The 27,015-nt window shown below is 44.7% G+C and overlaps 15 non-coding genes and 2 pseudogenes across 15 annotated transcripts; all 17 read right to left on the bottom strand.

Moving 5' to 3' along the window:
- Positions 1 to 375: 375 nt before the first annotated feature.
- On the bottom strand, positions 376 to 566 carry LOC141239131 (U2 spliceosomal RNA). The gene has a single exon (XR_012304540.1). It is a non-coding gene; the product is annotated as a U2 spliceosomal RNA (small nuclear RNA).
- A 1,118-nt stretch (positions 567 to 1,684) lies between these two features.
- Positions 1,685 to 1,875, bottom strand: LOC141239130 (U2 spliceosomal RNA). The gene has a single exon (XR_012304539.1). It is a non-coding gene; the product is annotated as a U2 spliceosomal RNA (small nuclear RNA).
- Positions 1,876 to 2,993: 1,118 nt separating this feature from the next.
- Positions 2,994 to 3,184, bottom strand: LOC141239129 (U2 spliceosomal RNA). The gene has a single exon (XR_012304538.1). It is a non-coding gene; the product is annotated as a U2 spliceosomal RNA (small nuclear RNA).
- A 1,118-nt stretch (positions 3,185 to 4,302) lies between these two features.
- LOC141239127 (U2 spliceosomal RNA) lies at positions 4,303 to 4,493 on the bottom strand. The gene has a single exon (XR_012304536.1). It is a non-coding gene; the product is annotated as a U2 spliceosomal RNA (small nuclear RNA).
- A 1,118-nt stretch (positions 4,494 to 5,611) lies between these two features.
- Positions 5,612 to 5,802, bottom strand: LOC141239126 (U2 spliceosomal RNA). Its single transcript, XR_012304535.1, has one exon. It is a non-coding gene; the product is annotated as a U2 spliceosomal RNA (small nuclear RNA).
- Positions 5,803 to 6,920: 1,118 nt separating this feature from the next.
- Positions 6,921 to 7,111, bottom strand: LOC141239125 (U2 spliceosomal RNA). Its single transcript, XR_012304534.1, has one exon. It is a non-coding gene; the product is annotated as a U2 spliceosomal RNA (small nuclear RNA).
- Positions 7,112 to 8,229: 1,118 nt separating this feature from the next.
- LOC141239124 (U2 spliceosomal RNA) lies at positions 8,230 to 8,420 on the bottom strand. The gene has a single exon (XR_012304533.1). It is a non-coding gene; the product is annotated as a U2 spliceosomal RNA (small nuclear RNA).
- Positions 8,421 to 9,535: 1,115 nt separating this feature from the next.
- LOC141239123 (U2 spliceosomal RNA) lies at positions 9,536 to 9,726 on the bottom strand. Its single transcript, XR_012304532.1, has one exon. It is a non-coding gene; the product is annotated as a U2 spliceosomal RNA (small nuclear RNA).
- A 1,118-nt stretch (positions 9,727 to 10,844) lies between these two features.
- LOC141239122 (U2 spliceosomal RNA) lies at positions 10,845 to 11,035 on the bottom strand. The gene has a single exon (XR_012304531.1). It is a non-coding gene; the product is annotated as a U2 spliceosomal RNA (small nuclear RNA).
- Positions 11,036 to 12,153: 1,118 nt separating this feature from the next.
- LOC141239121 (U2 spliceosomal RNA) lies at positions 12,154 to 12,344 on the bottom strand. The gene has a single exon (XR_012304530.1). It is a non-coding gene; the product is annotated as a U2 spliceosomal RNA (small nuclear RNA).
- A 1,121-nt stretch (positions 12,345 to 13,465) lies between these two features.
- Positions 13,466 to 13,656, bottom strand: LOC141239119 (U2 spliceosomal RNA). The gene has a single exon (XR_012304529.1). It is a non-coding gene; the product is annotated as a U2 spliceosomal RNA (small nuclear RNA).
- A 1,115-nt stretch (positions 13,657 to 14,771) lies between these two features.
- Positions 14,772 to 14,962, bottom strand: LOC141239118 (U2 spliceosomal RNA). Its single transcript, XR_012304528.1, has one exon. It is a non-coding gene; the product is annotated as a U2 spliceosomal RNA (small nuclear RNA).
- Positions 14,963 to 16,080: 1,118 nt separating this feature from the next.
- LOC141239117 (U2 spliceosomal RNA) lies at positions 16,081 to 16,271 on the bottom strand. The gene has a single exon (XR_012304527.1). It is a non-coding gene; the product is annotated as a U2 spliceosomal RNA (small nuclear RNA).
- Positions 16,272 to 17,389: 1,118 nt separating this feature from the next.
- Positions 17,390 to 17,564, bottom strand: LOC141239510 (U2 spliceosomal RNA; annotated as a pseudogene).
- A 5,823-nt stretch (positions 17,565 to 23,387) lies between these two features.
- On the bottom strand, positions 23,388 to 23,613 carry LOC141239511 (U2 spliceosomal RNA; annotated as a pseudogene).
- A 1,118-nt stretch (positions 23,614 to 24,731) lies between these two features.
- LOC141239115 (U2 spliceosomal RNA) lies at positions 24,732 to 24,922 on the bottom strand. The gene has a single exon (XR_012304525.1). It is a non-coding gene; the product is annotated as a U2 spliceosomal RNA (small nuclear RNA).
- A 1,118-nt stretch (positions 24,923 to 26,040) lies between these two features.
- On the bottom strand, positions 26,041 to 26,231 carry LOC141239114 (U2 spliceosomal RNA). The gene has a single exon (XR_012304524.1). It is a non-coding gene; the product is annotated as a U2 spliceosomal RNA (small nuclear RNA).
- Between the last annotated feature and the right edge of the window lie 784 nt (positions 26,232 to 27,015).

Here is a 27,015-nt window from a genome sequence, read left to right as displayed (position 1 = left end):
CATTTGCTAAATAGATGGTGTGTGTGCAACAATATACTGAAAGGTCAATTATATTGTGCAGCTTATCTCACCACCTGTAGTTATTTAGGTGAAAGCTCCAAAATGCTTGCCTAATATGTCTGTTTATCCAAAAGGAAGTAGAAAGGGAGAGCTAGAAAGATAGCATTGCATCACATTACATGGCAATGCAATGCACAGTTGCTGAAGTTGAACCAAAATGAGCTTGTAATCTGGCTTCTGCAACTTTGAACATGAAAAATCCAATGAGGAGAAGAAAAGCAGAGCCAAAGAGTCCATCCCAAAATCCGACAAACAAGCAAAATGAACAAAAAACATTGAATTCAATTCTTTCTGATTTTAGAAACTGCATTAAAGAAGGGGTGCACCGGTCCTGGAGATACTGCAATACCAGGTCAATGCGTGGAGTGGACAGAGCAAGCTCTTTTTCCATCTCCCTGTTCTAAAAATCCATTTAATATATGGTCCCCAGATAGGGGACGTATCAGATATTAAACTGATAAGAACAGATACTACACTTGATCTTAGCCAAAAGGCCGAGAAGCGATAACCAGAATTGGTTTCAAACTACGGAGCCACCCAAGGATCCTAAAAAGTCCATTTGTGGAGATGAGCTCCTGGACTCCCGTTAAGAAGACATGTTGTCAACCTCTAGATCCCTTACATGCCTGCACTTTTCGGCTTGCTGCTGCTGCAATCCACGCGTTTTAGATCTGCATAACTCCACCTCTTTAAACACAGCACCTTCACCCCCTGCTGTTCCCACCCGCCTCAACACCGTTGGAAGGGAGGAGAACCAATTAAGGCGGGGGGTGGGGTGGAACGAGCAGCTGTCTACCCTTAGCAGGAGGGCTCCTGATTACATACCTCTCCTGCTGCTGCTGCTGCTGCTGGCTGTCCAGCAGCAGACTGAAGGTGGCTGCTGCTGTGCACAGGTATATAAAGGCTCAGAGCCTATTATGACACGCGCAGCCAGCGTTCCATTGCCACATTCCATCTACTGCAGGCAGGATACCTGGCTGGCTGAATGTCGCTGAGAAGCTCACAGAGACCGCCATAAGCAACAGTTTAACAGAATGCCACAGACTAATCAACCAAACTTTTTGGGTTGGGTTCTCTTTTATAGTCTGCAGGCATTAAATGAAAGAAGTCAGTGTTCCAGCAGAAGGAGACAACGTTTCAGAAAAGGCATTGTAGCAAACCAAAAAAGAAATTTTAAGCGCAGCAGTGTAACCAGCGCACATACCTGTTAGCTCGGGTGAGTTTAAAAGGCTGCTGTTGATAACAAGGGCATTTGCTAAATAGATGGTGTGTGTGCAACAATATACTGAAAGGTCAATTATATTGTGCAGCTTATCTCACCACCTGTAGTTATTTAGGTGAAAGCTCCAAAATGCTTGCCTAATATGTCTGTTTATCCAAAAGGAAGTAGAAAGGGAGAGCTAGAAAGATAGCATTGCATCACATTACATGGCAATGCAATGCACAGTTGCTGAAGTTGAACCAAAATGAGCTTGTAATCTGGCTTCTGCAACTTTGAACATGAAAAATCCAATGAGGAGAAGAAAAGCAGAGCCAAAGAGTCCATCCCAAAATCCGACAAACAAGCAAAATGAACAAAAAACATTGAATTCAATTCTTTCTGATTTTAGAAACTGCATTAAAGAAGGGGTGCACCGGTCCTGGAGATACTGCAATACCAGGTCAATGCGTGGAGTGGACAGAGCAAGCTCTTTTTCCATCTCCCTGTTCTAAAAATCCATTTAATATATGGTCCCCAGATAGGGGACGTATCAGATATTAAACTGATAAGAACAGATACTACACTTGATCTTAGCCAAAAGGCCGAGAAGCGATAACCAGAATTGGTTTCAAACTACGGAGCCACCCAAGGATCCTAAAAAGTCCATTTGTGGAGATGAGCTCCTGGACTCCCGTTAAGAAGACATGTTGTCAACCTCTAGATCCCTTACATGCCTGCACTTTTCGGCTTGCTGCTGCTGCAATCCACGCGTTTTAGATCTGCATAACTCCACCTCTTTAAACACAGCACCTTCACCCCCTGCTGTTCCCACCCGCCTCAACACCGTTGGAAGGGAGGAGAACCAATTAAGGCGGGGGGTGGGGTGGAACGAGCAGCTGTCTACCCTTAGCAGGAGGGCTCCTGATTACATACCTCTCCTGCTGCTGCTGCTGCTGCTGGCTGTCCAGCAGCAGACTGAAGGTGGCTGCTGCTGTGCACAGGTATATAAAGGCTCAGAGCCTATTATGACACGCGCAGCCAGCGTTCCATTGCCACATTCCATCTACTGCAGGCAGGATACCTGGCTGGCTGAATGTCGCTGAGAAGCTCACAGAGACCGCCATAAGCAACAGTTTAACAGAATGCCACAGACTAATCAACCAAACTTTTTGGGTTGGGTTCTCTTTTATAGTCTGCAGGCATTAAATGAAAGAAGTCAGTGTTCCAGCAGAAGGAGACAACGTTTCAGAAAAGGCATTGTAGCAAACCAAAAAAGAAATTTTAAGCGCAGCAGTGTAACCAGCGCACATACCTGTTAGCTCGGGTGAGTTTAAAAGGCTGCTGTTGATAACAAGGGCATTTGCTAAATAGATGGTGTGTGTGCAACAATATACTGAAAGGTCAATTATATTGTGCAGCTTATCTCACCACCTGTAGTTATTTAGGTGAAAGCTCCAAAATGCTTGCCTAATATGTCTGTTTATCCAAAAGGAAGTAGAAAGGGAGAGCTAGAAAGATAGCATTGCATCACATTACATGGCAATGCAATGCACAGTTGCTGAAGTTGAACCAAAATGAGCTTGTAATCTGGCTTCTGCAACTTTGAACATGAAAAATCCAATGAGGAGAAGAAAAGCAGAGCCAAAGAGTCCATCCCAAAATCCGACAAACAAGCAAAATGAACAAAAAACATTGAATTCAATTCTTTCTGATTTTAGAAACTGCATTAAAGAAGGGGTGCACCGGTCCTGGAGATACTGCAATACCAGGTCAATGCGTGGAGTGGACAGAGCAAGCTCTTTTTCCATCTCCCTGTTCTAAAAATCCATTTAATATATGGTCCCCAGATAGGGGACGTATCAGATATTAAACTGATAAGAACAGATACTACACTTGATCTTAGCCAAAAGGCCGAGAAGCGATAACCAGAATTGGTTTCAAACTACGGAGCCACCCAAGGATCCTAAAAAGTCCATTTGTGGAGATGAGCTCCTGGACTCCCGTTAAGAAGACATGTTGTCAACCTCTAGATCCCTTACATGCCTGCACTTTTCGGCTTGCTGCTGCTGCAATCCACGCGTTTTAGATCTGCATAACTCCACCTCTTTAAACACAGCACCTTCACCCCCTGCTGTTCCCACCCGCCTCAACACCGTTGGAAGGGAGGAGAACCAATTAAGGCGGGGGGTGGGGTGGAACGAGCAGCTGTCTACCCTTAGCAGGAGGGCTCCTGATTACATACCTCTCCTGCTGCTGCTGCTGCTGCTGGCTGTCCAGCAGCAGACTGAAGGTGGCTGCTGCTGTGCACAGGTATATAAAGGCTCAGAGCCTATTATGACACGCGCAGCCAGCGTTCCATTGCCACATTCCATCTACTGCAGGCAGGATACCTGGCTGGCTGAATGTCGCTGAGAAGCTCACAGAGACCGCCATAAGCAACAGTTTAACAGAATGCCACAGACTAATCAACCAAACTTTTTGGGTTGGGTTCTCTTTTATAGTCTGCAGGCATTAAATGAAAGAAGTCAGTGTTCCAGCAGAAGGAGACAACGTTTCAGAAAAGGCATTGTAGCAAACCAAAAAAGAAATTTTAAGCGCAGCAGTGTAACCAGCGCACATACCTGTTAGCTCGGGTGAGTTTAAAAGGCTGCTGTTGATAACAAGGGCATTTGCTAAATAGATGGTGTGTGTGCAACAATATACTGAAAGGTCAATTATATTGTGCAGCTTATCTCACCACCTGTAGTTATTTAGGTGAAAGCTCCAAAATGCTTGCCTAATATGTCTGTTTATCCAAAAGGAAGTAGAAAGGGAGAGCTAGAAAGATAGCATTGCATCACATTACATGGCAATGCAATGCACAGTTGCTGAAGTTGAACCAAAATGAGCTTGTAATCTGGCTTCTGCAACTTTGAACATGAAAAATCCAATGAGGAGAAGAAAAGCAGAGCCAAAGAGTCCATCCCAAAATCCGACAAACAAGCAAAATGAACAAAAAACATTGAATTCAATTCTTTCTGATTTTAGAAACTGCATTAAAGAAGGGGTGCACCGGTCCTGGAGATACTGCAATACCAGGTCAATGCGTGGAGTGGACAGAGCAAGCTCTTTTTCCATCTCCCTGTTCTAAAAATCCATTTAATATATGGTCCCCAGATAGGGGACGTATCAGATATTAAACTGATAAGAACAGATACTACACTTGATCTTAGCCAAAAGGCCGAGAAGCGATAACCAGAATTGGTTTCAAACTACGGAGCCACCCAAGGATCCTAAAAAGTCCATTTGTGGAGATGAGCTCCTGGACTCCCGTTAAGAAGACATGTTGTCAACCTCTAGATCCCTTACATGCCTGCACTTTTCGGCTTGCTGCTGCTGCAATCCACGCGTTTTAGATCTGCATAACTCCACCTCTTTAAACACAGCACCTTCACCCCCTGCTGTTCCCACCCGCCTCAACACCGTTGGAAGGGAGGAGAACCAATTAAGGCGGGGGGTGGGGTGGAACGAGCAGCTGTCTACCCTTAGCAGGAGGGCTCCTGATTACATACCTCTCCTGCTGCTGCTGCTGCTGCTGGCTGTCCAGCAGCAGACTGAAGGTGGCTGCTGCTGTGCACAGGTATATAAAGGCTCAGAGCCTATTATGACACGCGCAGCCAGCGTTCCATTGCCACATTCCATCTACTGCAGGCAGGATACCTGGCTGGCTGAATGTCGCTGAGAAGCTCACAGAGACCGCCATAAGCAACAGTTTAACAGAATGCCACAGACTAATCAACCAAACTTTTTGGGTTGGGTTCTCTTTTATAGTCTGCAGGCATTAAATGAAAGAAGTCAGTGTTCCAGCAGAAGGAGACAACGTTTCAGAAAAGGCATTGTAGCAAACCAAAAAAGAAATTTTAAGCGCAGCAGTGTAACCAGCGCACATACCTGTTAGCTCGGGTGAGTTTAAAAGGCTGCTGTTGATAACAAGGGCATTTGCTAAATAGATGGTGTGTGTGCAACAATATACTGAAAGGTCAATTATATTGTGCAGCTTATCTCACCACCTGTAGTTATTTAGGTGAAAGCTCCAAAATGCTTGCCTAATATGTCTGTTTATCCAAAAGGAAGTAGAAAGGGAGAGCTAGAAAGATAGCATTGCATCACATTACATGGCAATGCAATGCACAGTTGCTGAAGTTGAACCAAAATGAGCTTGTAATCTGGCTTCTGCAACTTTGAACATGAAAAATCCAATGAGGAGAAGAAAAGCAGAGCCAAAGAGTCCATCCCAAAATCCGACAAACAAGCAAAATGAACAAAAAACATTGAATTCAATTCTTTCTGATTTTAGAAACTGCATTAAAGAAGGGGTGCACCGGTCCTGGAGATACTGCAATACCAGGTCAATGCGTGGAGTGGACAGAGCAAGCTCTTTTTCCATCTCCCTGTTCTAAAAATCCATTTAATATATGGTCCCCAGATAGGGGACGTATCAGATATTAAACTGATAAGAACAGATACTACACTTGATCTTAGCCAAAAGGCCGAGAAGCGATAACCAGAATTGGTTTCAAACTACGGAGCCACCCAAGGATCCTAAAAAGTCCATTTGTGGAGATGAGCTCCTGGACTCCCGTTAAGAAGACATGTTGTCAACCTCTAGATCCCTTACATGCCTGCACTTTTCGGCTTGCTGCTGCTGCAATCCACGCGTTTTAGATCTGCATAACTCCACCTCTTTAAACACAGCACCTTCACCCCCTGCTGTTCCCACCCGCCTCAACACCGTTGGAAGGGAGGAGAACCAATTAAGGCGGGGGGTGGGGTGGAACGAGCAGCTGTCTACCCTTAGCAGGAGGGCTCCTGATTACATACCTCTCCTGCTGCTGCTGCTGCTGCTGGCTGTCCAGCAGCAGACTGAAGGTGGCTGCTGCTGTGCACAGGTATATAAAGGCTCAGAGCCTATTATGACACGCGCAGCCAGCGTTCCATTGCCACATTCCATCTACTGCAGGCAGGATACCTGGCTGGCTGAATGTCGCTGAGAAGCTCACAGAGACCGCCATAAGCAACAGTTTAACAGAATGCCACAGACTAATCAACCAAACTTTTTGGGTTGGGTTCTCTTTTATAGTCTGCAGGCATTAAATGAAAGAAGTCAGTGTTCCAGCAGAAGGAGACAACGTTTCAGAAAAGGCATTGTAGCAAACCAAAAAAGAAATTTTAAGCGCAGCAGTGTAACCAGCGCACATACCTGTTAGCTCGGGTGAGTTTAAAAGGCTGCTGTTGATAACAAGGGCATTTGCTAAATAGATGGTGTGTGTGCAACAATATACTGAAAGGTCAATTATATTGTGCAGCTTATCTCACCACCTGTAGTTATTTAGGTGAAAGCTCCAAAATGCTTGCCTAATATGTCTGTTTATCCAAAAGGAAGTAGAAAGGGAGAGCTAGAAAGATAGCATTGCATCACATTACATGGCAATGCAATGCACAGTTGCTGAAGTTGAACCAAAATGAGCTTGTAATCTGGCTTCTGCAACTTTGAACATGAAAAATCCAATGAGGAGAAGAAAAGCAGAGCCAAAGAGTCCATCCCAAAATCCGACAAACAAGCAAAATGAACAAAAAACATTGAATTCAATTCTTTCTGATTTTAGAAACTGCATTAAAGAAGGGGTGCACCGGTCCTGGAGATACTGCAATACCAGGTCAATGCGTGGAGTGGACAGAGCAAGCTCTTTTTCCATCTCCCTGTTCTAAAAATCCATTTAATATATGGTCCCCAGATAGGGGACGTATCAGATATTAAACTGATAAGAACAGATACTACACTTGATCTTAGCCAAAAGGCCGAGAAGCGATAACCAGAATTGGTTTCAAACTACGGAGCCACCCAAGGATCCTAAAAAGTCCATTTGTGGAGATGAGCTCCTGGACTCCCGTTAAGAAGACATGTTGTCAACCTCTAGATCCCTTACATGCCTGCACTTTTCGGCTTGCTGCTGCTGCAATCCACGCGTTTTAGATCTGCATAACTCCACCTCTTTAAACACAGCACCTTCACCCCCTGCTGTTCCCACCCGCCTCAACACCGTTGGAAGGGAGGAGAACCAATTAAGGCGGGGGGTGGGGTGGAACGAGCAGCTGTCTACCCTTAGCAGGAGGGCTCCTGATTACATACCTCTCCTGCTGCTGCTGCTGCTGCTGGCTGTCCAGCAGCAGACTGAAGGTGGCTGCTGCTGTGCACAGGTATATAAAGGCTCAGAGCCTATTATGACACGCGCAGCCAGCGTTCCATTGCCACATTCCATCTACTGCAGGCAGGATACCTGGCTGGCTGAATGTCGCTGAGAAGCTCACAGAGACCGCCATAAGCAACAGTTTAACAGAATGCCACAGACTAATCAACCAAACTTTTTGGGTTGGGTTCTCTTTTATAGTCTGCAGGCATTAAATGAAAGAAGTCAGTGTTCCAGCAGAAGGAGACAACGTTTCAGAAAAGGCATTGTAGCAAACCAAAAAAGAAATTTTAAGCGCAGCAGTGTAACCAGCGCACATACCTGTTAGCTCGGGTGAGTTTAAAAGGCTGCTGTTGATAACAAGGGCATTTGCTAAATAGATGGTGTGTGTGCAACAATATACTGAAAGGTCAATTATATTGTGCAGCTTATCTCACCACCTGTAGTTATTTAGGTGAAAGCTCCAAAATGCTTGCCTAATATGTCTGTTTATCCAAAAGGAAGTAGAAAGGGAGAGCTAGAAAGATAGCATTGCATCACATTACATGGCAATGCAATGCACAGTTGCTGAAGTTGAACCAAAATGAGCTTGTAATCTGGCTTCTGCAACTTTGAACATGAAAAATCCAATGAGGAGAAGAAAAGCAGAGCCAAAGAGTCCATCCCAAAATCCGACAAACAAGCAAAATGAACAAAAAACATTGAATTCAATTCTTTCTGATTTTAGAAACTGCATTAAAGAAGGGGTGCACCGGTCCTGGAGATACTGCAATACCAGGTCAATGCGTGGAGTGGACAGAGCAAGCTCTTTTTCCATCTCCCTGTTCTAAAAATCCATTTAATATATGGTCCCCAGATAGGGGACGTATCAGATATTAAACTGATAAGAACAGATACTACACTTGATCTTAGCCAAAAGGCCGAGAAGCGATAACCAGAATTGGTTTCAAACTACGGAGCCACCCAAGGATCCTAAAAAGTCCATTTGTGGAGATGAGCTCCTGGACTCCCGTTAAGAAGACATGTTGTCAACCTCTAGATCACTTACATGCCTGCACTTTTCGGCTTGCTGCTGCTGCAATCCACGCGTTTTAGATCTGCATAACTCCACCTCTTTAAACACAGCACCTTCACCCCCTGCTGTTCCCACCCGCCTCAACACCGTTGGAAGGGAGGAGAACCAATTAAGGCGGGGGGTGGGGTGGAACGAGCAGCTGTCTACCCTTAGCAGGAGGGCTCCTGATTACATACCTCTCCTGCTGCTGCTGCTGCTGGCTGTCCAGCAGCAGACTGAAGGTGGCTGCTGCTGTGCACAGGTATATAAAGGCTCAGAGCCTATTATGACACGCGCAGCCAGCGTTCCATTGCCACATTCCATCTACTGCAGGCAGGATACCTGGCTGGCTGAATGTCGCTGAGAAGCTCACAGAGACCGCCATAAGCAACAGTTTAACAGAATGCCACAGACTAATCAACCAAACTTTTTGGGTTGGGTTCTCTTTTATAGTCTGCAGGCATTAAATGAAAGAAGTCAGTGTTCCAGCAGAAGGAGACAACGTTTCAGAAAAGGCATTGTAGCAAACCAAAAAAGAAATTTTAAGCGCAGCAGTGTAACCAGCGCACATACCTGTTAGCTCGGGTGAGTTTAAAAGGCTGCTGTTGATAACAAGGGCATTTGCTAAATAGATGGTGTGTGTGCAACAATATACTGAAAGGTCAATTATATTGTGCAGCTTATCTCACCACCTGTAGTTATTTAGGTGAAAGCTCCAAAATGCTTGCCTAATATGTCTGTTTATCCAAAAGGAAGTAGAAAGGGAGAGCTAGAAAGATAGCATTGCATCACATTACATGGCAATGCAATGCACAGTTGCTGAAGTTGAACCAAAATGAGCTTGTAATCTGGCTTCTGCAACTTTGAACATGAAAAATCCAATGAGGAGAAGAAAAGCAGAGCCAAAGAGTCCATCCCAAAATCCGACAAACAAGCAAAATGAACAAAAAACATTGAATTCAATTCTTTCTGATTTTAGAAACTGCATTAAAGAAGGGGTGCACCGGTCCTGGAGATACTGCAATACCAGGTCAATGCGTGGAGTGGACAGAGCAAGCTCTTTTTCCATCTCCCTGTTCTAAAAATCCATTTAATATATGGTCCCCAGATAGGGGACGTATCAGATATTAAACTGATAAGAACAGATACTACACTTGATCTTAGCCAAAAGGCCGAGAAGCGATAACCAGAATTGGTTTCAAACTACGGAGCCACCTAAGGATCCTAAAAAGTCCATTTGTGGAGATGAGCTCCTGGACTCCCGTTAAGAAGACATGTTGTCAACCTCTAGATCCCTTACATGCCTGCACTTTTCGGCTTGCTGCTGCTGCAATCCACGCGTTTTAGATCTGCATAACTCCACCTCTTTAAACACAGCACCTTCACCCCCTGCTGTTCCCACCCGCCTCAACACCGTTGGAAGGGAGGAGAACCAATTAAGGCGGGGGGTGGGGTGGAACGAGCAGCTGTCTACCCTTAGCAGGAGGGCTCCTGATTACATACCTCTCCTGCTGCTGCTGCTGCTGCTGGCTGTCCAGCAGCAGACTGAAGGTGGCTGCTGCTGTGCACAGGTATATAAAGGCTCAGAGCCTATTATGACACGCGCAGCCAGCGTTCCATTGCCACATTCCATCTACTGCAGGCAGGATACCTGGCTGGCTGAATGTCGCTGAGAAGCTCACAGAGACCGCCATAAGCAACAGTTTAACAGAATGCCACAGACTAATCAACCAAACTTTTTGGGTTGGGTTCTCTTTTATAGTCTGCAGGCATTAAATGAAAGAAGTCAGTGTTCCAGCAGAAGGAGACAACGTTTCAGAAAAGGCATTGTAGCAAACCAAAAAAGAAATTTTAAGCGCAGCAGTGTAACCAGCGCACATACCTGTTAGCTCGGGTGAGTTTAAAAGGCTGCTGTTGATAACAAGGGCATTTGCTAAATAGATGGTGTGTGTGCAACAATATACTGAAAGGTCAATTATATTGTGCAGCTTATCTCACCACCTGTAGTTATTTAGGTGAAAGCTCCAAAATGCTTGCCTAATATGTCTGTTTATCCAAAAGGAAGTAGAAAGGGAGAGCTAGAAAGATAGCATTGCATCACATTACATGGCAATGCAATGCACAGTTGCTGAAGTTGAACCAAAATGAGCTTGTAATCTGGCTTCTGCAACTTTGAACATGAAAAATCCAATGAGGAGAAGAAAAGCAGAGCCAAAGAGTCCATCCCAAAATCCGACAAACAAGCAAAATGAACAAAAAACATTGAATTCAATTCTTTCTGATTTTAGAAACTGCATTAAAGAAGGGGTGCACCGGTCCTGGAGATACTGCAATACCAGGTCAATGCGTGGAGTGGACAGAGCAAGCTCTTTTTCCATCTCCCTGTTCTAAAAATCCATTTAATATATGGTCCCCAGATAGGGGACGTATCAGATATTAAACTGATAAGAACAGATACTACACTTGATCTTAGCCAAAAGGCCGAGAAGCGATAACCAGAATTGGTTTCAAACTACGGAGCCACCCAAGGATCCTAAAAAGTCCATTTGTGGAGATGAGCTCCTGGACTCCCGTTAAGAAGACATGTTGTCAACCTCTAGATCCCTTACATGCCTGCACTTTTCGGCTTGCTGCTGCTGCAATCCACGCGTTTTAGATCTGCATAACTCCACCTCTTTAAACACAGCACCTTCACCCCCTGCTGTTCCCACCCGCCTCAACACCGTTGGAAGGGAGGAGAACCAATTAAGGCGGGGGGTGGGGTGGAACGAGCAGCTGTCTACCCTTAGCAGGAGGGCTCCTGATTACATACCTCTCCTGCTGCTGCTGCTGCTGCTGGCTGTCCAGCAGCAGACTGAAGGTGGCTGCTGCTGTGCACAGGTATATAAAGGCTCAGAGCCTATTATGACACGCGCAGCCAGCGTTCCATTGCCACATTCCATCTACTGCAGGCAGGATACCTGGCTGGCTGAATGTCGCTGAGAAGCTCACAGAGACCGCCATAAGCAACAGTTTAACAGAATGCCACAGACTAATCAACCAAACTTTTTGGGTTGGGTTCTCTTTTATAGTCTGCAGGCATTAAATGAAAGAAGTCAGTGTTCCAGCAGAAGGAGACAACGTTTCAGAAAAGGCATTGTAGCAAACCAAAAAAGAAATTTTAAGCGCAGCAGTGTAACCAGCGCACATACCTGTTAGCTCGGGTGAGTTTAAAAGGCTGCTGTTGATAACAAGGGCATTTGCTAAATAGATGGTGTGTGTGCAACAATATACTGAAAGGTCAATTATATTGTGCAGCTTATCTCACCACCTGTAGTTATTTAGGTGAAAGCTCCAAAATGCTTGCCTAATATGTCTGTTTATCCAAAAGGAAGTAGAAAGGGAGAGCTAGAAAGATAGCATTGCATCACATTACATGGCAATGCAATGCACAGTTGCTGAAGTTGAACCAAAATGAGCTTGTAATCTGGCTTCTGCAACTTTGAACATGAAAAATCCAATGAGGAGAAGAAAAGCAGAGCCAAAGAGTCCATCCCAAAATCCGACAAACAAGCAAAATGAACAAAAAACATTGAATTCAATTCTTTCTGATTTTAGAAACTGCATTAAAGAAGGGGTGCACCGGTCCTGGAGATACTGCAATACCAGGTCAATGCGTGGAGTGGACAGAGCAAGCTCTTTTTCCATCTCCCTGTTCTAAAAATCCATTTAATATATGGTCCCCAGATAGGGGACGTATCAGATATTAAACTGATAAGAACAGATACTACACTTGATCTTAGCCAAAAGGCCGAGAAGCGATAACCAGAATTGGTTTCAAACTACGGAGCCACCCAAGGATCCTAAAAAGTCCATTTGTGGAGATGAGCTCCTGGACTCCCGTTAAGAAGACATGTTGTCAACCTCTAGATCCCTTACATGCCTGCACTTTTCGGCTTGCTGCTGCTGCAATCCACGCGTTTTAGATCTGCATAACTCCACCTCTTTAAACACAGCACCTTCACCCCCTGCTGTTCCCACCCGCCTCAACACCGTTGGAAGGGAGGAGAACCAATTAAGGCGGGGGGTGGGGTGGAACGAGCAGCTGTCTACCCTTAGCAGGAGGGCTCCTGATTACATACCTCTCCTGCTGCTGCTGCTGCTGCTGCTGGCTGTCCAGCAGCAGACTGAAGGTGGCTGCTGCTGTGCACAGGTATATAAAGGCTCAGAGCCTATTATGACACGCGCAGCCAGCGTTCCATTGCCACATTCCATCTACTGCAGGCAGGATACCTGGCTGGCTGAATGTCGCTGAGAAGCTCACAGAGACCGCCATAAGCAACAGTTTAACAGAATGCCACAGACTAATCAACCAAACTTTTTGGGTTGGGTTCTCTTTTATAGTCTGCAGGCATTAAATGAAAGAAGTCAGTGTTCCAGCAGAAGGAGACAACGTTTCAGAAAAGGCATTGTAGCAAACCAAAAAAGAAATTTTAAGCGCAGCAGTGTAACCAGCGCACATACCTGTTAGCTCGGGTGAGTTTAAAAGGCTGCTGTTGATAACAAGGGCATTTGCTAAATAGATGGTGTGTGTGCAACAATATACTGAAAGGTCAATTATATTGTGCAGCTTATCTCACCACCTGTAGTTATTTAGGTGAAAGCTCCAAAATGCTTGCCTAATATGTCTGTTTATCCAAAAGGAAGTAGAAAGGGAGAGCTAGAAAGATAGCATTGCATCACATTACATGGCAATGCAATGCACAGTTGCTGAAGTTGAACCAAAATGAGCTTGTAATCTGGCTTCTGCAACTTTGAACATGAAAAATCCAATGAGGAGAAGAAAAGCAGAGCCAAAGAGTCCATCCCAAAATCCGACAAACAAGCAAAATGAACAAAAAACATTGAATTCAATTCTTTCTGATTTTAGAAACTGCATTAAAGAAGGGGTGCACCGGTCCTGGAGATACTGCAATACCAGGTCAATGCGTGGAGTGGACAGAGCAAGCTCTTTTTCCATCTCCCTGTTCTAAAAATCCATTTAATATATGGTCCCCAGATAGGGGACGTATCAGATATTAAACTGATAAGAACAGATACTACACTTGATCTTAGCCAAAAGGCCGAGAAGCGATAACCAGAATTGGTTTCAAACTACGGAGCCACCCAAGGATCCTAAAAAGTCCATTTGTGGAGATGAGCTCCTGGACTCCCGTTAAGAAGACATGTTGTCAACCTCTAGATCCCTTACATGCCTGCACTTTTCGGCTTGCTGCTGCTGCAATCCACGCGTTTTAGATCTGCATAACTCCACCTCTTTAAACACAGCACCTTCACCCCCTGCTGTTCCCACCCGCCTCAACACCGTTGGAAGGGAGGAGAACCAATTAAGGCGGGGGGTGGGGTGGAACGAGCAGCTGTCTACCCTTAGCAGGAGGGCTCCTGATTACATACCTCTCCTGCTGCTGCTGCTGCTGGCTGTCCAGCAGCAGACTGAAGATGGCTGCTGCTGTGCACAGGTATATAAAGGCTCAGAGCCTATTATGACACGCGCAGCCAGCGTTCCATTGCCACATTCCATCTACTGCAGGCAGGATACCTGGCTGGCTGAATGTCGCTGAGAAGCTCACAGAGACCGCCATAAGCAACAGTTTAACAGAATGCCACAGACTAATCAACCAAACTTTTTGGGTTGGGTTCTCTTTTATAGTCTGCAGGCATTAAATGAAAGAAGTCAGTGTTCCAGCAGAAGGAGACAACGTTTCAGAAAAGGCATTGTAGCAAACCAAAAAAGAAATTTTAAGCGCAGCAGTGTAACCAGCGCACATACCTGTTAGCTCGGGTGAGTTTAAAAGGCTGCTGTTGATAACAAGGGCATTTGCTAAATAGATGGTGTGTGTGCAACAATATACTGAAAGGTCAATTATATTGTGCAGCTTATCTCACCACCTGTAGTTATTTAGGTGAAAGCTCCAAAATGCTTGCCTAATATGTCTGTTTATCCAAAAGGAAGTAGAAAGGGAGAGCTAGAAAGATAGCATTGCATCACATTACATGGCAATGCAATGCACAGTTGCTGAAGTTGAACCAAAATGAGCTTGTAATCTGGCTTCTGCAACTTTGAACATGAAAAATCCAATGAGGAGAAGAAAAGCAGAGCCAAAGAGTCCATCCCAAAATCCGACAAACAAGCAAAATGAACAAAAAACATTGAATTCAATTCTTTCTGATTTTAGAAACTGCATTAAAGAAGGGGTGCACCGGTCCTGGAGATACTGCAATACCAGGTCAATGCGTGGAGTGGACAGAGCAAGCTCTTTTTCCATCTCCCTGTTCTAAAAATCCATTTAATATATGGTCCCCAGATAGGGGACGTATCAGATATTAAACTGATAAGAACAGATACTACACTTGATCTTAGCCAAAAGGCCGAGAAGCGATAACCAGAATTGGTTTCAAACTACGGAGCCACCCAAGGATCCTAAAAAGTCCATTTGTGGAGATGAGCTCCTGGACTCCCGTTAAGAAGACATGTTGTCAACCTCTAGATCCCTTACATGCCTGCACTTTTCGGCTTGCTGCTGCTGCAATCCACGCGTTTTAGATCTGCATAACTCCACCTCTTTAAACACAGCACCTTCACCCCCTGCTGTTCCCACCCGCCTCAACACCGTTGGAAGGGAGGAGAACCAATTAAGGCGGGGGGTGGGGTGGAACGAGCAGCTGTCTACCCTTAGCAGGAGGGCTCCTGATTACATACCTCTCCTGCTGCTGCTGCTGCTGCTGGCTGTCCAGCAGCAGACTGAAGGTGGCTGCTGCTGTGCACAGGTATATAAAGGCTCAGAGCCTATTATGACACGCGCAGCCAGCGTTCCATTGCCACATTCCATCTACTGCAGGCAGGATACCTGGCTGGCTGAATGTCGCTGAGAAGCTCACAGAGACCGCCATAAGCAACAGTTTAACAGAATGCCACAGACTAATCAACCAAACTTTTTGGGTTGGGTTCTCTTTTATAGTCTGCAGGCATTAAATGAAAGAAGTCAGTGTTCCAGCAGAAGGAGACAACGTTTCAGAAAAGGCATTGTAGCAAACCAAAAAAGAAATTTTAAGCGCAGCAGTGTAACCAGCGCACATACCTGTTAGCTCGGGTGAGTTTAAAAGGCTGCTGTTGATAACAAGGGCATTTGCTAAATAGATGGTGTGTGTGCAACAATATACTGAAAGGTCAATTATATTGTGCAGCTTATCTCACCACCTGTAGTTATTTAGGTGAAAGCTCCAAAATGCTTGCCTAATATGTCTGTTTATCCAAAAGGAAGTAGAAAGGGAGAGCTAGAAAGATAGCATTGCATCACATTACATGGCAATGCAATGCACAGTTGCTGAAGTTGAACCAAAATGAGCTTGTAATCTGGCTTCTGCAACTTTGAACATGAAAAATCCAATGAGGAGAAGAAAAGCAGAGCCAAAGAGTCCATCCCAAAATCCGACAAACAAGCAAAATGAACAAAAAACATTGAATTCAATTCTTTCTGATTTTAGAAACTGCATTAAAGAAGGGGTGCACCGGTCCTGGAGATACTGCAATACCAGGTCAATGCGTGGAGTGGACAGAGCAAGCTCTTTTTCCATCTCCCTGTTCTAAAAATCCATTTAATATATGGTCCCCAGATAGGGGACGTATCAGATATTAAACTGATAAGAACAGATACTACACTTGATCTTAGCCAAAAGGCCGAGAAGCGATAACCAGAATTGGTTTCAAACTACGGAGCCACCCAAGGATCCTAAAAAGTCCATTTGTGGAGATGAGCTCCTGGACTCCCGTTAAGAAGACATGTTGTCAACCTCTAGATCCCTTACATGCCTGCACTTTTCGGCTTGCTGCTGCTGCAATCCACGCGTTTTAGATCTGCATAACTCCACCTCTTTAAACACAGCACCTTCACCCCCTGCTGTTCCCACCCGCCTCAACACCGTTGGAAGGGAGGAGAACCAATTAAGGCGGGGGGTGGGGTGGAACGAGCAGCTGTCTACCCTTAGCAGGAGGGCTCCTGATTACATACCTCTCCTGCTGCTGCTGCTGCTGCTGGCTGTCCAGCAGCAGACTGAAGGTGGCTGCTGCTGTGCACAGGTATATAAAGGCTCAGAGCCTATTATGACACGCGCAGCCAGCGTTCCATTGCCACATTCCATCTACTGCAGGCAGGATACCTGGCTGGCTGAATGTCGCTGAGAAGCTCACAGAGACCGCCATAAGCAACAGTTTAACAGAATGCCACAGACTAATCAACCAAACTTTTTGGGTTGGGTTCTCTTTTATAGTCTGCAGGCATTAAATGAAAGAAGTCAGTGTTCCAGCAGAAGGAGACAACGTTTCAGAAAAGGCATTGTAGCAAACCAAAAAAGAAATTTTAAGCGCAGCAGTGTAACCAGCGCACATACCTGTTAGCTCGGGTGAGTTTAAAAGGCTGCTGTTGATAACAAGGGCATTTGCTAAATAGATGGTGTGTGTGCAACAATATACTGAAAGGTCAATTACATTGTGCAGCTTATCTCACCACCTGTAGTTATTTAGGTGAAAGCTCCAAAATGCTTGCCTAATATGTCTGTTTATCCAAAAGGAAGTAGAAAGGGAGAGCTAGAAAGATAGCATTGCATCACATTACATGGCAATGCAATGCACAGTTGCTGAAGTTGAACCAAAATGAGCTTGTAATCTGGCTTCTGCAACTTTGAACATGAAAAATCCAATGAGGAGAAGAAAAGCAGAGCCAAAGAGTCCATCCCAAAATCCGACAAACAAGCAAAATGAACAAAAAACATTGAATTCAATTCTTTCTGATTTTAGAAACTGCATTAAAGAAGGGGTGCACCGGTCCTGGAGATACTGCAATACCAGGTCAATGCGTGGAGTGGACAGAGCAAGCTCTTTTTCCATCTCCCTGTTCTAAAAATCCATTTAATATATGGTCCCCAGATAGGGGACGTATCAGATATTAACCCCTTAATAACATCTGACGTACTAATACGCGTCTGTGCCCTGGGACTTAAGAGCCAGACCCGTATTAGTACGTCATCGCGATCGCGCCCGCACACAGGCTGTGCGGGCGCGATCGCCGCCGGGTGTCAGCTGATTGTCACAGCTGACACCCGGTACTATGTGCAGTGAGCGGTCACGCACCGCTCCCAGCACATTAACCCCCGCGATGCTGCGATCGAAGTCGATCGAAGTCGATCGCGGCATTGCGGGGGCAAGGGGAGGTGATCGGCGATACTCACCTCCTCTTCCGGCTTCCAGCGCAGTCTGCAAAGGCTTCCCGGGTGTTGCCATGACGACCCGATGTCGTCATGACAACATCCGGGTCACCAGAGAGCAGGAAGATTGCTTGGACATGCGCAGTGCATCTCCAAGCAATCTTCACACTGTGCATTTCTGACAGCTTGCATGGCATAGGGATGGTGCTCCATTCCTGTGCCATGCAGGCGATCAGAAAAAAAAAAGTGAAAGTCCCAGAGTGGGACAAAGTAATAAAGTGTATAAACTGTGTGAAAGTGGAAAAAAAAAAAAAAAAAAATGTGCAAAAATATTATAAAAAAAAAAAAAAAATAATACACCAAAAATAAAAATATAATGTACCCATCAATAAATATTATTATAAGAAAAATAAAAAAAAAACAATAAAAGTACACATATTTGGTATCGCCGCGTCCGGAACAACCTGCCCTATAAAACTGTCCCACTAGTTAACCCCTTCAGTGAACACGGTAAAAAAAAAAAAAAAAAAAACAAGCAAAAAACAATGCTTTATCACCATACCGCCAAACAAAAAGTGGAATAACACGCGATCAAAAAGACGCATATAAATAAAAATGATACCGCTGAAAACGTCATCTCGTCCCGCAAAAAACAAGCCGCCATATAGCTCCATCAGCCGAAAAATAAAAAAGTTATAGCTCTCAGAATAAAGCGATACTAAAAAATATTTTTTTCTATAAAATAGCTTTTATTGTGTATAAGCGCCAAAACATAGAAAAATGATACAAATGTGGTACCGCTGTAAACGTACTGACCCGAAGAGTAAAGCTGCCTCATCAATTTTACCACACGCGGAACAGAATAAAAAAAAAAAAAAAAAACAATTCCTGAATTGTTGGTTTTTGTTTATTCTGCCTCCCAAAAATCGGAATAGAAAGCGATCAAAAAATGTCACGTGCCTGAAAATGGCACCAATAACAACGTCAAGTCATCCTGCAAAAAACGAGCCGTCACATGTCTGTCTGCCAAAATCTGGAAAAATTATAGCTCTCAAAATATGGCGATGCAAAAACTAGATTTTACAAAAAATGCGTCTTTTAGTGTGTGACAGCTGTCAGTCATAAAAACCCCATATGATTCTGGCATTGCTGTAATCACACCGACCCGAAGAATAAAGTCGTCTAATCACTTATACCGCACAAGGAACGGCGTCAAAAATAAACTCTTGAGTTAGGATTGGGCTAGGGTTAGGGCTGGGTTTGGGGCTAGGGCTGTGCTGGGGCTAGGGTTGTGCTGGGGCTAGGGTTGTGCTGGGGCTAGGGTTGTGCTGGGGCTAGGGTTGTGCTAGGGTTAGGGCTGGGGTTGGGATTTTTTTCAAAAGTAAGAAAAAAAGATGACGATATGGCGACTAGTGTTGAGAGCAAGTGCTCGCTACTTGAGTTTGCATCGGGTGCTCTGGTATGCATTTAGTATCGTGGGTATTTGAGTGACATGCTCGAGTCTCTGCCCCATATGCTTCGCGGCCAAAAAACTTTATGGGGATTGCCTGCCATGCACGAGCGATACCCGCATGTTTTTTTTTGGGTGTCTAATAACCGTGAAACATGCGGAGCAGGGACTCGAGCATGTCACTCGAGCACACGCTGTACATAGTGCATACCTGAGTACCCGATGCAAACTCAAGTAGCGAGCACTTGCGCTCAAGAATAATGAAAACTTATTCAATATGATGACCTAATGTAAACAAATAATGTGCCGTACCTCTGGGTTCAAAATGTTCACTATACACCTTAATAAAATCTTTGAGGGGTATAGTTTCCAAAATGGGGACACTTGTGGGGGAGCTCCACTGTTTAGGCACATCACGGGCTCTCCAAACGCGACATGGTGTCCGCTAACAAATTGAATGGAAAATCGGCTCAAATTGTTAGCGGACGCCATGTTGCGTTTGGAGAGCCCCTGTGTGTCCAAACATTGGAGCTCCCCCACAAGTGACCCCATTTTGGAAACTAGACCCCCCAAGGCACCTATCTAGATGCATAGTGAGCACTTAGAACCCCCAGGTGCTTCACAAATTGATTCGTAAAAATGAAAAAGTGAAAATAAAACACTTTTTCATTTTTATGAATCAATTTGTGAAGCACCTGGGGTTCCAAGTGCTCACTATGAATCTAGATAGGTGCCTTGGGGGGTCTAGTTTCCAAAATGGGGTCACTTGTGGGGGAGCTCCAATGTTTGGGCACACAGGGACTCTCTAAATGCAACATGGTATCCGCTAACAAATTGAATGGAAAATCGGCTCAAATTGTTAGCGGACACCACATTGCGTTTGGAGAGCCCCTCTGTGCCCAAACTTTGGAGCTCCCCCACAAGTGACCCCATTTTGGAAACTAGACCCCCCAAGGCACCTTTCTAGATGCATAGTGAGCACTTGGAACCCCCAGGTGCTTCACAAATTGATTCGTAAAAATGAAAAAGTGAAAAAAAAAACACTTTTTCATTTTTATGAATCAATTTGTGAAGCACCTGGGGTTCCAAGTGCTCACTATGAATCTAGATAGGTGCCTTGGGGGGTCTAGTTTCCAAAATGGGGTCACTTGTGGGGGAGCTCCAATGTTTGGGCACACAGGGACTCTCTAAATGCAACATGGTATCCGCTAACAAATTGAATGGAAAATCGGCTCAAATTGTTAGCGGACACCACATTGCGTTTGGAGAGCCCCTCTGTGCCCAAACTTTGGAGCTCCCCCACAAGTGACCCCATTTTGGAAACTAGACCCCCCAAGGCACCTTTCTAGATGCATAGTGAGCACTTGGAACCCCCAGGTGCTTCACAAATTGATTCGTAAAAATGAAAAAGTGAAAAAAAAAACACTTTTTCATTTTTATGAATCAATTTGTGAAGAACCTGGGGTTCCAAGTGCTCACTATGAATCTAGATAGGTGCCTTGGGGGGTCTAGTTTCCAAAATGGGGTCACTTGTGGGGGAGCTCCAATGTTTGGGCACACAGGGACTCTCCAAATGCAACATGATATCCGCTAACAAATTGTCGGCTCAAATTGTTAGCGGAAATCATGTTGCATTTGGAGAGTCCCTGTGTGCCCAAACATTGGAGCTCCTCCACAAGTGACCCCATTTTGGAAACTAGACCCCCCAAGGCACCTATCTAGATGCATAGTGAGCACTTGGAACCCCTAGGTGCTTCACAAATTAATTCGTAAAAATGAAAAAGTGTTTTTTTTTTCACTTTTTCATTATTACGAATCAATTTGTGAAGCACCTGGGGGTTCCAAGTGCTTACTATGCATCTAGAAAGGTGCCTTGGGGGGTCTAGTTTCCAAAATGGGGTCACTTGTGGGGGAGCTCCAAAGTTTGGGCACAGAGGGGCTCTCCAAACGCAATGTGGCGTCCGCTAACAATTTGAGCCGATTTTCCATTCAATTTGTTAGCGGATACCATGTTGCATTTAGAGAGTCCCTGTGTGCCCAAACATTGGAGCTCCCCCACAAGTGACCCCATTTTGGAAACTAGACCCCCCAAGGCACCTATCTAGATGCATAGTGAGCACTTGGAACCCCTAGGTGCTTCACAAATTGATTCGTAAAAATGAAAAAGTGTTTTTTTTTTTCACTTTTTCATTATTACGAATCAATTTGTGAAGCACCTGGGGGTTCCAAGTGCTCACTATGCATCTAGAAAGGTGCCTTGGGGGGTCTAGTTTCCAAAAATGGGGTCACTTGTGTGGGAGCTCCAAAGTTTGGGCACAGAGAAGCTCTCCAAACGCAATGTGGTGTCCGCTAACAATTTGAGCCGATTTTCCATTCAATTTGTTAGCGGATACCATGTTGCATTTAGAGAGTCCCTGTGTGCCCAAACATTGGAGCTCTCCCACAAGTGACCCCATTTTGGAAACTAGACCCCCCAAGGCACCTATCTAGATGCATAGTGAGCAGTTGGAACCCCCAGGTGCTTCACAAATTGATTCATAAAAATGAAAAAGTGTTTTTTTTTCACTTTTTCATTGTTACGAATCAATTTGTGAAGCACCTGGGGGTTCCAAGTGCTCACTATGCATCTAGATAGGTGCCTTGGGGGGTCTAGTTTCCAAAATGGGGTCACTTGTGGGGGAGCTCCAATGTTTGGGCACACAGCAGCTCTCCAAACGCAACATGGTGTCGCTAACAATTTGAGCCAATTTTGCGTTAAATTTGTTAGCGGACACCATGTTGCATTTAGAGAGCCGCTGTGTGCCCAAATATTGGAGCTCCCCCACAAGTGACCCCATTTTGGAAACTAGACCACCCAAGGCACCTATCTAGATGCATAGTGAGCACTTGGAACCCTCAGGTGCTTCACAAATTGATTCATACAAATGAAAAAGTGTTTTTTTTTTCACTTTTTCATTGTTACGAATCAATTTGTGAAGCACCTGGGGGTTCCAAGTGCTCACTATGCATCTAGATAGGTGCCTTGGGGGGTCTAGTTTCCAAAATGGGGTCACTTGTGGGGGAGCTCCAATGTTTGGGCACACAGGGACTCTCTAAATGCAACATGGTGTCCTCTAACAAATTTAACGGAAAATCGGCTCAAATTGTTAGCGACACCATGTTGCGTTTGGAGAGCCGCTGTGTGCCCAAACATTGGAGCTCCCCCACAAGTGACCCCATTTTGGAAACTAGACCCCCCAAGGCACCTATCTAGATGCATTGTGAGCACTTGGAACACTCAGGTGCTTCACAAATTGATTCATAAAAATGAAAAAGTGTTTTTTTTTTCACTTTTTCATTGTTACGAATCAATTTGTGAAGCACCTGGGGGTTCCAAGTGCTCACTATGCATCTAGAAAGGTGCCTTGGGGGGTCTAGTTTCCAAAATGGGGTCACTTGTGGGGGAGCTCCAAAGTTTGGGCACACATGGGCTCTCCAAACACAACATGGCGTCCGCTAATTATTCAAGCAAATTTTACAATCAAAAAGTCAAATAGCGCTCCTTCCCTTCCGAGCCCTGCCGTGCGCCCAAACAGTATTTTTTCCCCAAATATTGGGTATCTGCGTGCCCAGGGGAAATTGCACAACAAATTTTGGGGTCCATTTTTTCTTGTTACCCCTGTGAAAATAAAAAAAATTGGGTCTAAATTAACATTTTTGTGAAAAAAGTTAAATGTTCATTTTTTTCTTCCACATTCAAAAAATTCCTGTGAAGCACCTGAAGGGTTAATAAAGTTCTTGAATGTGGTTTTGAGCACCTTGAGGGGTGCAGTTTTTAGAATGGTGTCACTTTTGGGTATTTTCTGTCATAAAGACCTCTCAAAGTGACTTCAAATGTGATGTGGTCCCTAAAAAAATGGTTTTGTAAATTTTGTTGGAAAAATGAGAAATCGCTGGTCAACTTTTAACCCTTATAGCTCCCTAACAAAAAAAAATTTTGGTTCCAAAATTGTGCTGATGTAAAGTAGACATGTGGGAAATGTTATTTATTAACTCTTTTGTGTGACATATCGCTCTGATTTCAGGGCTTAAAAATTCAAATTTTGAAAATTGCAAAATTTTCAAAATTTTCGCCAAATTTCCGTTTTTTTCACAAATAAACGCAAGTGATATCGAAGAAATTTTTCCACAATCATGAAGTACAATATGTCACGAAAAAACAATCTCAGAATCAGGGGGATCCGTTGAAGCGTTCGAGAGTAATTACCTCATAAAGTGACAGTGGTCAGAATTGTAAAAATTGGCCCGGTCATTAACGTGCAAACCACCCGCGGGGCTTAAGGGGTTAAACTGATAAGAACAGATACTACACTTGATCTTAGCCAAAAGGCCGAGAAGCGATAACCAGAATTGGTTTCAAACTACGGAGCCACCCAAGGATCCTAAAAAGTCCATTTGTGGAGATGAGCTCCTGGACTCCCGTTAAGAAGACATGTTGTCAACCTCTAGATCCCTTACATGCCTGCACTTTTCGGCTTGCTGCTGCTGCAATCCACGCGTTTTAGATCTGCATAACTCCACCTCTTTAAACACAGCACCTTCACCCCCTGCTGTTCCCACCCGCCTCAACACCGTTGGAAGGGAGGAGAACCAATTAAGGCGGGGGGTGGGGTGGAACGAGCAGCTGTCTACCCTTAGCAGGAGGGCTCCTGATTACATACCTCTCCTGCTGCTGCTGCTGCTGCTGGCTGTCCAGCAGCAGACTGAAGGTGGCTGCTGCTGTGCACAGGTATATAAAGGCTCAGAGCCTATTATGACACGCGCAGCCAGCGTTCCATTGCCACATTCCATCTACTGCAGGCAGGATACCTGGCTGGCTGAATGTCGCTGAGAAGCTCACAGAGACCGCCATAAGCAACAGTTTAACAGAATGCCACAGACTAATCAACCAAACTTTTTGGGTTGGGTTCTCTTTTATAGTCTGCAGGCATTAAATGAAAGAAGTCAGTGTTCCAGCAGAAGGAGACAACGTTTCAGAAAAGGCATTGTAGCAAACCAAAAAATAAATTTTAAGCGCAGCAGTGTAACCAGCGCACATACCTGTTAGCTCGGGTGAGTTTAAAAGGCTGCTGTTGATAACAAGGGCATTTGCTAAATAGATGGTGTGTGTGCAACAATATACTGAAAGGTCAATTATATTGTGCAGCTTATCTCACCACCTGTAGTTATTTAGGTGAAAGCTCCAAAATGCTTGCCTAATATGTCTGTTTATCCAAAAGGAAGTAGAAAGGGAGAGCTAGAAAGATAGCATTGCATCACATTACATGGCAATGCAATGCACAGTTGCTGAAGTTGAACCAAAATGAGCTTGTAATCTGGCTTCTGCAACTTTGAACATGAAAAATCCAATGAGGAGAAGAAAAGCAGAGCCAAAGAGTCCATCCCAAAATCCGACAAACAAGCAAAATGAACAAAAAACATTGAATTCAATTCTTTCTGATTTTAGAAACTGCATTAAAGAAGGGGTGCACCGGTCCTGGAGATACTGCAATACCAGGTCAATGCGTGGAGTGGACAGAGCAAGCTCTTTTTCCATCTCCCTGTTCTAAAAATCCATTTAATATATGGTCCCCAGATAGGGGACGTATCAGATATTAAACTGATAAGAACAGATACTACACTTGATCTTAGCCAAAAGGCCGAGAAGCGATAACCAGAATTGGTTTCAAACTACGGAGCCACCCAAGGATCCTAAAAAGTCCATTTGTGGAGATGAGCTCCTGGACTCCCGTTAAGAAGACATGTTGTCAACCTCTAGATCCCTTACATGCCTGCACTTTTCGGCTTGCTGCTGCTGCAATCCACGCGTTTTAGATCTGCATAACTCCACCTCTTTAAACACAGCACCTTCACCCCCTGCTGTTCCCACCCGCCTCAACACCGTTGGAAGGGAGGAGAACCAATTAAGGCGGGGGGTGGGGTGGAACGAGCAGCTGTCTACCCTTAGCAGGAGGGCTCCTGATTACATACCTCTCCTGCTGCTGCTGCTGCTGCTGGCTGTCCAGCAGCAGACTGAAGGTGGCTGCTGCTGTGCACAGGTATATAAAGGCTCAGAGCCTATTATGACACGCGCAGCCAGCGTTCCATTGCCACATTCCATCTACTGCAGGCAGGATACCTGGCTGGCTGAATGTCGCTGAGAAGCTCACAGAGACCGCCATAAGCAACAGTTTAACAGAATGCCACAGACTAATCAACCAAACTTTTTGGGTTGGGTTCTCTTTTATAGTCTGCAGGCATTAAATGAAAGAAGTCAGTGTTCCAGCAGAAGGAGACAACGTTTCAGAAAAGGCATTGTAGCAAACCAAAAAAGAAATTTTAAGCGCAGCAGTGTAACCAGCGCACATACCTGTTAGCTCGGGTGAGTTTAAAAGGCTGCTGTTGATAACAAGGGCATTTGCTAAATAGATGGTGTGTGTGCAACAATATACTGAAAGGTCAATTATATTGTGCAGCTTATCTCACCACCTGTAGTTATTTAGGTGAAAGCTCCAAAATGCTTGCCTAATATGTCTGTTTATCCAAAAGGAAGTAGAAAGGGAGAGCTAGAAAGATAGCATTGCATCACATTACATGGCAATGCAATGCACAGTTGCTGAAGTTGAACCAAAATGAGCTTGTAATCTGGCTTCTGCAACTTTGAACATGAAAAATCCAATGAGGAGAAGAAAAGCAGAGCCAAAGAGTCCATCCCAAAATCCGACAAACAAGCAAAATGAACAAAAAACATTGAATTCAATTCTTTCTGATTTTAGAAACTGCATTAAAGAAGGGGTGCACCGGTCCTGGAGATACTGCAATACCAGGTCAATGCGTGGAGTGGACAGAGCAAGCTCTTTTTCCATCTCCCTGTTCTAAAAATCCATTTAATATATGGTCCCCAGATAGGGGACGTATCAGATATTAAACTGATAAGAACAGATACTACACTTGATCTTAGCCAAAAGGCCGAGAAGCGATAACCAGAATTGGTTTCAAACTACGGAGCCACCCAAGGATCCTAAAAAGTCCATTTGTGGAGATGAGCTCCTGGACTCCCGTTAAGAAGACATGTTGTCAACCTCTAGATCCCTTACATGCCTGCACTTTTCGGCTTGCTGCTGCTGCAATCCACGCGTTTTAGATCTGCATAACTCCACCTCTTTAAACACAGCACCTTCACCCCCTGCTGTTCCCACCCGCCTCAACACCGTTGGAAGGGAGGAGAACCAATTAAGGCGGGGGGTGGGGTGGAACGAGCAGCTGTCTACCCTTAGCAGGAGGGCTCCTGATTACATACCTCTCCTGCTGCTGCTGCTGCTGCTGGCTGTCCAGCAGCAGACTGAAGGTGGCTGCTGCTGTGCACAGGTATATAAAGGCTCAGAGCCTATTATGACACGCGCAGCCAGCGTTCCATTGCCACATTCCATCTACTGCAGGCAGGATACCTGGCTGGCTGAATGTCGCTGAGAAGCTCACAGAGACCGCCATAAGCAACAGTTTAACAGAATGCCACAGACTAATCAACCAAACTTTTTGGGTTGGGTTCTCTTTTATAGTCTGCAGGCATTAAATGAAAGAAGTCAGTGTTCCAGCAGAAGGAGACAACGTTTCAGAAAAGGCATTGTAGCAAACCAAAAAAGAAATTTTAAGCGCAGCAGTGTAACCAGCGCACATACCTGTTAGCTCGGGTGAGTTTAAAAGGCTGCTGTTGATAACAAGGGCATTTGCTAAATAGATGGTGTGTGTGCAACAATATACTGAA

The sequence above is a fragment of the Phyllobates terribilis genome, unplaced genomic scaffold (assembly GCF_046119375.1).
Source record: "Phyllobates terribilis strain yellow unplaced genomic scaffold, ASM4611937v1 Scaffold_769__1_contigs__length_694716, whole genome shotgun sequence".
NCBI lineage: Eukaryota > Metazoa > Chordata > Amphibia > Anura > Dendrobatidae > Phyllobates > Phyllobates terribilis.
The sequence above is the reverse complement of the archived record's forward strand: the minus strand, read 5'-3'. Positions and strand labels throughout refer to the sequence as shown.